Source organism: Carassius gibelio, chromosome B7 (assembly GCF_023724105.1).
Source record: "Carassius gibelio isolate Cgi1373 ecotype wild population from Czech Republic chromosome B7, carGib1.2-hapl.c, whole genome shotgun sequence".
Lineage (NCBI taxonomy): Eukaryota > Metazoa > Chordata > Actinopteri > Cypriniformes > Cyprinidae > Carassius > Carassius gibelio.
Window position 1 is genome coordinate 34,051,587 of NC_068402.1, and position 10,845 is coordinate 34,062,431.

Sequence of the window (10,845 nt, forward strand, 5' to 3'; positions counted from 1 at the left end):
TAGTATTGGGGGGGGGGGGGGGTCTATAGAAGTCAATGTCTACCGATGACAGCTACTAATGGCTATTGATGATAGAATGTTCATTTTTGGGTGAACTATATCACTTTAAAAACCGAAGCATTGCTAGAATTCAATATCGGTATCAGTAGCAATTCGGTATCTGAGCACTAAGGCAACACCATCTTTTGTTTGACTGGCTCTTTTAATAATTTGTACAAGTAAGTTTAAAATAAAAGAAATGAGGTTTACATGCATTTACATAGATCAGGGCTGTCATAAGTACTGATATTTAGTACAGCAGCACAATCACCAGTGGCCTCTTGGCCCATAGTTTCACAAATTCATAATGACATGGCAGATAGTTCTGTCTGAATTCTATGATATAATATACGATGCCAATCTCAATGCATACCCCGAATCATAAACACTTGAAACATCAATACAAACATCACCAACAAGAACAAGATCACCTCCGTATCTCTAATGCAAATCCTCATATAAAAAGCAATCATATACTAAAAATGCTTCTCATCTTCTATCGCTGAAATATTTATTGTTAACTTACAATAACTAAAGATTCTCTCTGTCACTAGTGTATTACTCCATCTGTCTGTTTCTATAGCAAGATGATGACTTGAACATCTAAAAGGAACAATGATCGTACCAGTAGCATGTTATATAGACGCAATGTAGCTCTCTTGTACAAACAAAGATTTGTATTGTGAATATATAACTTACCCTTTTTCAAAACTGATGTATACCATGCCTCATGTTCTTTTTTTTTTTAATCATTTGTTAAGGATTGCTGTAATTGTTCTTATACTGAATAACCTACTATTTGAGCCTTCCATGAAAAACGATAAAAACAAAGGAAGACTCTTATACAAGTAACATATTTTTTTCTACCTACTTCATCTAATTTAAAAAAGCTTATCATAACATTTTCTTGGAAAAATTATGCTTCCAACTAAATCACCCAAGACAGCTACATTGCTCACACTTGTACTGATGTAAGGAGTTTTTGGTTGCACTTTAATTTACAGTGCTTGTACTTACATGTACTTGCAGTGTACTTACTGTGTATTTATCTAAGAAAGTTCTGTAATACAAGGTAACTACATGGGGTAAGATAGGTTTACGGGTAGGTTCATAATTAGTACCTAGTTATTACATAGTTATTGTAATTACTATAATAAGTGCATGTGTAGTATGTACATGAGGAACTGGATTATAAAATGAGGTGCTACCAATTTTTTTTTTTTTTAACAAAAATATACCTGAACATTTTTGATACACTCCAGTGGTTCAAATCCTCATATCTAACATCCATAATAAAGTTTATGTGTAACCATGTGATCAATACAGAGATTGATTGCAGCTAATTTTATATTTACAAACAAACCTTAGCAAGGAAAGCAGCACTTTCTTGTCTTGGCTTGCTAAAAGTTGTCGCCAGGTTGTCCACCATGACAATGTTGGTGTAAACCACAATTACCCACTTCAATCTGTTCACCAACAAAATACCATTTTTCATCTTTATTTAGAGAGCCCCTTCTTCTAAAAACCATCATTTTAGTTTTACTCAAATTCACTCTCGTAAAGATTACAAATGTCACTTGTGTCTGCTATATTAGTCATATCATCAACATATAACATATGTTAGTGTATTACAGACAGACAAGGCCCATTCACATCAAAACAATTGTACAATAAGCATTTTCATTTGAATAAATGCCTGAAAAAGCAATTTTTATGCAAATCGCATGCAAATATAAAAAATTGTCATGCCAAATATTTGTTATGTGTCAGCAGGCCTCAATCTGCACATTATTGGAAAGTTGAAATATACTGAAGTTGCTGCAGTATAAATTCAGAGTATGGGTCACCATAGTTGGCTGAATGTTACTTCACCTTTCACTTATTGGTGGGGATTTTCAGGGACTCTTTCTGCACGTTACATCATTACTCCAGTAGGTTGCGACACATGTATCATGACTGAGTCACTGAATTGTTCACTCTTCTTCAATTCATTAAAATAATTACAGATTTGTTCAGGAATGCAAAAACACTGCTCAGGGGTGGCATTATGTTTGTTTTGAGCAAAGTAAATTTGATTATCACAATAATTTCCAAACTTTGATTAAAACTATTATTATTATTTTTTTTTTTTTATTTTTTTTGTAATTCCGAAATTCCGACAAAGATGAAAATGTCCATGTTTTAGGTTGTTACTACCAGCAATCTTCATTCTTGACATAAATTTACACAGTTTAAGAATAAGTTGTAAATTCATTGTATACTTTGTTGTAGCTCATAAATATAGGAATAATCATATCAACATTTGAGATACATATCCTAAAGAAAAATAAAAATACATTTCGGATACTGAACCAAATCACAAGTGTTACTTATCTAAGCACTTTACAACAGTGGGACCTTATTTTTGTGACAAACAGGATTCTGGCTCTTAGGAAGTGGGGTGGAGGAAATCAATATTTATACTAGCCAAGCATAGGTATACAATGCATACTTGTAAGCAACAGTATGTGTAATTGTATGTATTGTATACAGTATGTAAACCAACATCAGTAGCTTCTATTTTAGAATATGGCCATATTTATGAATACGATACGATGCAAAAGCACTGACATGTAAGAGTAGGAGGAATAAAGACCCATTTGTAAGCTTGTATTTTATATCGCCCCTGTGGGTATAGTCTGAGGAAACTCATAAAGAAACAATATTGATTTTATCTCATTAAATAAAGCCCATACACACATGAGCATATAATGTTAGATTCTACTGTGACAATAATAATGGTGCTTTAAATAGCTTCAAATAAATGAGAAATACCAACAAAAATCATAGACAACGCTATAACATTTAACAACACTGTAAGCAACAGAAAAACACTGGTCACAACAACTAGTACAGCTAATGTGTTGCAACTGCAAAGTAAAGTAACCTTTAAAAGTAAAATCTAAATATATAAGCCCATATCTGTGACAATATAGGCTTAGAGTTTCTGACAACCGATCAATCCAAAATACTCCAGGTATTTCATCAAGCAGTGCAATTTACATGAATTTATTAATAAATGCAAGTTTCATTCAGGATGGCTGCACTAAACTTTTTCTTTAAAATCTGTGGTTTAATATGTTAATGTGTGTGTGTGTGTGTGTGTGTGTGTGTGTGTGTGTGTGTATGAAAAAAAAAAAATTAATAAATCTAAAAAATCTTGATTTTTTTGTATAGACTTGATCCCTAAATAGCAACATGAAGAATTATAGCTCTCTCAGAACAAAAGGTACAAATATGTACAATTTAGGTACTAACATGTACAGTTAAGGTACTACTAATATTATTCAAGAGTAAATCATGTACAAAAGTGTACCTTTTGAAAAAATGCTGCCCCGGTGATAACTTCTGTACTTTCTTTTTCTGAGAGTGTATGGAGAACGATTTACATATCTCTATATATGCAATAAATTTCTAGGTACACAGTAGAAACCTGCAAATCCACTTTTGTGGTGCTTCCTAAGCTGCATTGCTTTTACGATCAATGTAATAATCAGCAGTCAACAGATGGAGCCTTTCACAGAGGACCTGCTGCGGCCCAGGATCTCTTCTCTGTAAATCAATCAGTAAAAATGTTATTTCCACAGAAAAAAATAAATAAACAGACACTGAAACAGCTACAGTATGCTAAAAATATGACTTTTTGTGGCTTAAACTGCCGAAAGCTTTAAAAATGATGAAGCATCTTTGATCGTGCTCACTTAAAATGCACAACAGGACACAGTCTCAAAAACCAAACAGTCTACTTAAATATCTTGATTAATGTATTTGTACTTAATCCGACTTTTTTTTCAGTATATTTATTTATGTATGTACAACAAAACAGGATTCTCCAGGAAAGTTTTTATTAAATTATTATTTTTACTAAAATATTACTATTTATTAAATAAATAAATAAACAAACAAAGTAGATTTCACATTGCCTGAAGATAATTTAACTGCTGTTTGCCACAGCAATACAATTTTTAAGTGTGGTTTCTAGCATGTTCAGGTGGTTGCTACCCTGCTAAAAGTGAGAATATGCAGTTATTATATTTTATTATGTTTCTGAAGGAACGCCTTTGACGTTTTTGCAGCAAAAGACATCAAAGACATTTAGATTTCCCATTTCATGACCCCTTTAAATACGTTTTTATATCTGATGTGACCCTTATGAATTGCTTTCCTCTGTGTAACTCAAAGTGATCAGGTTGATTTAGTCATATACAGTAAATAACACTTGTGACCTGAATAAAATCAGTACGGTATTACCACATACACATATACAGTTTTAGGTTACTTTAGAAAACGTTCAGTGTAGGTGTTTGTAAAGGCATTCAGTGGGTGTCAGGTGAATGTAGATATAGCAAGTCAACAGAGTCCAGCTCCAAGTCTTTGTGATATTCAGGTCTCAGTTTCTTCCTTCAGTGTGAGCCTACAGGATATTTTTTGCTTGTTTTATCATCAGCCAGGTAAAAATCGTGAGCCTGATCACCTATAAGAGTGCTCGACAATCCACACGGTATCTGCAGAGAAAACTGTGCAGTACAAGGAATGCACAGAAGTTCAAATCTTGAGGGTGGAGATTTTTTTTTTTCAAACTCACCCTAAGGATGAGAAATATCAATAGTGATGTTCAGAGAAAAAAAAAAAAATTACTGAGGCAAAATACAGCAAAAGTCGTTTCATAACCCAGAAGTAAACTTAAGCACACTTTTAAAAATTAGTACTTTTTATGGAAATATAATGCTTTAAAAGAATATATTAAATGTAATCTAGTTGGATAAATGCCCACTTAAGTGGGACTTAAGCATCCATTTAATTTAACAATTACTTGTATTGTTTACTATTAAATTTTAACTGTATTCTAAGGTGTCATTGTTACACGTTATTCTTACTTTTATACTAACACTTATTTATGCATAATTACATGCAAATAACCTTAAACCAAACCCTAACCCTAAAGTAAGTTGTTGTAGTTAATTATTACTACACAGTACTTAAATGTATAACTACATTGTAAAAAGGGCACCTTAAAATAAAGTGTAACTGTTCAAATTTTAAAGTATTTTGCATGTGCTTCAGTATATATGTCGACACATCAAAATAAGTGTACTTCCTAAAAAATTTTTTTTTATTACAAAGCACTCTTTAAGTGTGCTTCAGTGTGTTGAACAGTCATAAAAGTGCAATTCTTTAGGTACAGTTCAGTGATATTTTATTTCATTAGTACTATTTTATCTGTAAGTCTCTCTCTCTCTGTGTGTGTGTGTGTGTGTGTGTGTGTGGCTTTGTAAATGTATATGTGTGTATAGTATATACGTTCAAGATTTTAAGTACAGTACAAATGCACATTTAATACAATTAAGCACACTTCATTTTCACAAGGGAAAGCCACAGAGAGCCACGTCTTCATGAAAGCTCTTTATCGCTTTGACTATGGCAGAAATGTTGCAGGCTGATTCAGAGTGACACTGATCTCCCCCTTCTTTGTGTTGCAGCTGATATGTGACACTCTGCAGCAGTATAATGCATGTTGGCGTTTCCCCCACCGTAGCAGAACAAGCATCAGGCCTTGTCTACAGCCTTGAAGTGGGTGGCGCAAAAGACTGATGCCAGTAAATGTGCTGTGAAGTACAGAAGACTCCTGAAATATATGTTCTAATGTAAGAAGCCCTAAAGCAGGCCGCAGACACACCAGTGTGTCACTATTTATAATCTTTAACTCTGCTTCCACTTACATGACTAGTAAATCAACATGTCAGTTCTGTGCTCCTTCTTGTGTATGAAAAATTCATGTGCAGAATACAAAATGTTTGTTTAGGTTTTGTTCAGCTACAGTATTTACAGTTAGGAAATATACATCTGACAATTAGTTATGAGCAAAAAACATTCAAGATTTATACGAGGCTAAGTTTGTACCATGAGCTTGTGTACCTTTCTCAGACAGGTTGTGATAAGAGTTCAGCATACTATTACTGAAGATCATGCCCTTGGCTGATTTCTGTATTATTCATTCCCTTCAAAAAAGTGTGTTGCATTTTAAATCATATTCAAATAGCCGAATAGGATTAAACTCATGTCTGTCGCAGCTTGAGGAGTCATGCTGCAAATGTAGATGATATGGGTTTCATCATTTTATTCACCTTCCTATCATTCCAAACTTGACTTAATCTTTGTTTTGCACAACATGACGAAAGATTTGTCCATATACCATATTAACAGTCAGTGGGAACTTCAAATTCCAAAAAGGACACAGAGTTAGCATAAAATGATTCTTACAACTTCTGTGGTCATCGCTTTTTATAATAGATGGGGCAAAAATGTATTAAACTTTAATTATGTCATGTATACTACAAATATGGTGTGACACAAGAACCAGTGAGATTTTATGTTATTAAAGCGATAGTTCACACAAAAATAAAAATCATCTGTCATTAATTGCTCACCCTCATGTCGTTCCAAATCAGTAAGACGTTCCTTCATATTCAAAACTAAAATTGGTCCCACTTTATATTAAGTGGCCTTAACTACTATGTACTTACATAAAAAAATAAGTACAATGTACTTATTGTGTTCATATTGTATTGTAAAACATTTTTGCTGCTATTGAGGTGGGATGGGGTAAAGTCAGGGAGAGGGTTGGAGGTATGGGTAAGTTTAAGGGTGGGTTAAGGTGTAAAGTATGGGTCAACAGTGTAATATAAATGTAATTACAGAAATTAAATACTGATGTAATTACATGTTTTTTTTTTAAAAATATAAGTACAATGTAAAAACATGTATGTACACAATAAGTACATTGTACTAAATTATTAATTAAAATGTAAGTACATAGTAGTTAAGGCCACTTAATATAAAGTGGGTCCCTAAAATTACAATATATTTAATGAAATCCGAGAGCTTTCTGACCCTTCATAGACACCAATGCAACTGAAACATTCAAGGCTCAGAAAGGTAGCATGGACATCGATAAAATAGTCATCAGCGGTTCAACCGTAATAACCGCATTTTGGGGTGAAATATCCCTGTAACGTTTTTAGTATCAGATTTCCAGCTAACAAAAATATTCTATGAAAGTTTTGCAGATGTTCCTATTAACTTATGAAAGGGTTATTTGAAAATTATATAAACATTCAAAACCTATTTTCCCTATGGTTGCACTTTATTTAAAGGTCCCGTTTTACGCGCTTTTTTGAAGCTTTGATTGTGTTTACAATGTGCAATATAACATGTGTTCATGTTTCGCGTGTAAAAAAACACAGTATTTTTCACACAATTCACCTATCTGTATACTGCTGTTTCCACTGTCACAAAAACGGGCTGATGACTTCCTCGTTCTATGAAGCCTCTCCTTCAGAAAAACATAACGGGTTCTGATTGGGCCAGCGGTACCTGTGCTGTGATTCGACAGCAGCTGAGAGCAGGCTGCCCTCCTGGTAACGCGATTGGGCTAGAATGCACGTGTATTTATAGTCACAGGAGGAGCGTTTTTACTGACGAGATGCGCATGAAAATCGCATTCGTTTTTTTTGCACAGCCCTAACATCTAGTTAACAAAGCTAAACAGCGTTGCCCTTTGTGTAATAAGTTACAGAAACTGTTAAACGCACCAACTTAAATAATAAAATACACTTACCGGTTGTGGTCCATAAACAACGCCTTCTCCAGACAAAGAGGGAACTGCTCCATCTTTCAAGAATAATATTTGTGCAAATCCAGCATTAAACTGATTGAGATTGAGAAAGTTGTCCTCAGCAAGCTGTCCTCAGCAAAATGAGCTGCACATAGTTTTACATGTGCATTATTTTCGGGAACCGAGTTAAACATAAATTGTAACCATTAATCTCAAAGTACAGCTTTCCTGGGAAGCCCAAACAAAGATGATTGGACTCAGAGATGAATAAAAACAGCGTTTCAACAACATGGTGACAAACACAAACAGCTCTTCCTTCTTCTCCGTAGGAGCGCAACAAGGCCACACCCCCCGTTTGTGAATTAATGTGGGCGGTGGTTAGTCAAAAAAAACTGTTTTAGTGATGTCATTACTGCAGGAACTAGAGGGATGTAGTCCAAACGGGTCGTTCATTAAAGGCAAATTCTGTTAAATCAAATATCTCGCTTGGCATTGAACTTTGAGCTTTAGAATTTTACAGATATTATTTATACTCTAACAACAACATTACACAATAACTAAAGTTTAAAACATGGAATCACAAAGAAGGGGACCTTTAAAGGTGTCCTTGTTACAGTGCAAAAACATTTAAACACTGAGTAATATTAATTAACTACATGTGCTAACTTTATGGTGAGGCTTAGGATTAGGGTTTGGCTTGGGGCTACTTACATGTAATTATGCATAATTTGTTGTTATTATAATAGTAAGTACATGTGTAATAAGGACACCTTAAAATAAAGTATTACTATTATTATTATGGTAGCACTTTATTTTAGAGTCCTGTTCCTCATGTACACACTATGTACTTATTATAGTAATTACAATAACTATGTAATAACTAGGTACTAACCCTGAACCTACCCCTAAACCTACCCCATGTAGTTACCTTGTGTTACCAGAACTTTCTTAGATAAATACACTGTAAGTACACTATAAGTACATGTTAGTACACGTACTGTAAAATAAAGTGCAACCATTATTATTATCATTGGGTTAGAGAAAATATTAAGGGAACATTCTATTTTATTATTTTATCAAACTTTAAGAGAACCTTTCCAGAATATTTACCAATGTTCTGAGAACCGTCCCTTTTAGCTGTTAGTCACATCTCTGAGCAACATGCTGCAATAATGTAACTATCTTGACTAAATCAGTGTTTTTGAAAGAATTAGTTAAGTGAACGATTCAATGATTCACTCATAAAGACGTAGGAGTCTGCAGAAAGAGTCAGTGATAATCAGGTAAAATCTTCATCAAACACACAGAGAAAAAGAGAGAGATCCACAAATTGGAGTTCTGATACTCACATTAGTGACATTTGGAGGGAAATTTGTGGACAATGTCTGTCTATTGTCAATATGAAGTGATGTATAAAGGACAGCTCACACAGGAGTCATACCAAGCAGGTTTTCAGATTTTCTGTTGCTCAACTTTGTAAATTTGCTTGACAAACTTAAATCTGATGCAGAATGTGTGGGGAAATATTTCCCAATCATGTGAATTAGTATTGACATGAGTGGAATTCAGCCCTTAAAACTCACCAAAAAATAATAAATGTGAATACGCCAAGACAAATAGATGTATTATACAGTACACACATTATTTGATGGTGTATTGAAACCAGATCATTACTTTTACATTAATTTTATCCAGTAGGAGGTCCAAATAGCAGGTGTTTTTATATTGGTTATTCCTAACTGTATTTGCAAAGACCTGAAACGTGGCTGAGAAGTCCATTCAAGCAAACATTACACCTCACCCTTATTTAAAGGTGGACAGGATCACTTGTCAATCCTAATATATACTGTATTTCCTTTTGTTTAATTGACCTCCGAGCATAATATCTGTTTTCACATTGCCAGCTTCCTGTCATCACAAGCTCCTGTAGGGCAGAAATTGAAACTCGAGCACAATGTGCAGCGGAGGGTTTCCCCTGTGAGCCGAGCCATTCTAATCTCATTTGAGAGACACTGGGAGGTTTATGGGCCCTTCTTCATCATAACCCTCACACAAAGGTAACGGCAGTGAGGCCAGAAATATGATGAATGCCAGAGTAAAATGAAAAATGTGGAGCTACAGAGAGGAAAAGAAGAGACGTAAAAAGAAAGAGTTGCCCCAGCAGGCTGGTTAAATTCTCTGTGCGGAATTAAATAAGCCTAATTATGACAAATTTTCCCTCTGCCACTGTGCTTAAAAATTATGAGCATATGTATTTATAGCATGACTGGCCTCTTACCGTCTTTCTCTCCTGGGTGTCCACAATCCCTCATCCTACCAACCTCATTGAATTAAAGGGAAAGGCCACCTAAACATGAGAATTGTATTTACTAGTCCACATGCTGTTCCAAACCAACACAAGTTTCTTTATTTTGTGGAACACAATCGGTTCTGAAGATTGGGTATTTTGGTCTATCTATGATAATAAAATAAAGAATAATAAAGAGACCACATGGAATATTAACAACTTAACTATGTATTAGTTTTCACTAAATATAAAATACATTGCTGCAGGTGCAAACTGAACAAGGTAGGAACAAATAACAGGAGGCCTATAACTTGTATTATTTTTAGATTTTAGTGCACTTGGAATAGAGTATCATCTGTATGGAGTGTGATGACAGATTTGTAATTCTGTCATGGAAAATACACTGAAATTTTTTTTTTTTTAAGAAGACACCTAAAAATGTGATTCACATGCCAAAACAGAAATCAATATTAGTTTATCGAGATTTACTGAATTGTTATTATTATTATATATGTATTTTTTTGTCAAAATTGGAAGAGATTTGAAGAAAATTTGCTTTATATCGCTTGCTCACCAGTGGATCCTGAATGGGCGGATGGGTGCCTACCTAGAATATCAAAATCAACTGCGGGCGGCAGATCCTTTTCCTATTTGGCGCCTAAACTCTGGAATAACCTACCTAACATTGTTTGGGAGGCAGACACACTCTTGCAGTTTAAATCTAGATTAAAGACCCATCTCTTTAACCTGGCATACACATAACATACTAATATGCTTTTGATATCCAAATCCGATTTTTAGGCTGCATTAGGTAAACCGGAACCAGAAACACTTCACATAACACCCTATGTAATTGCTACATCAT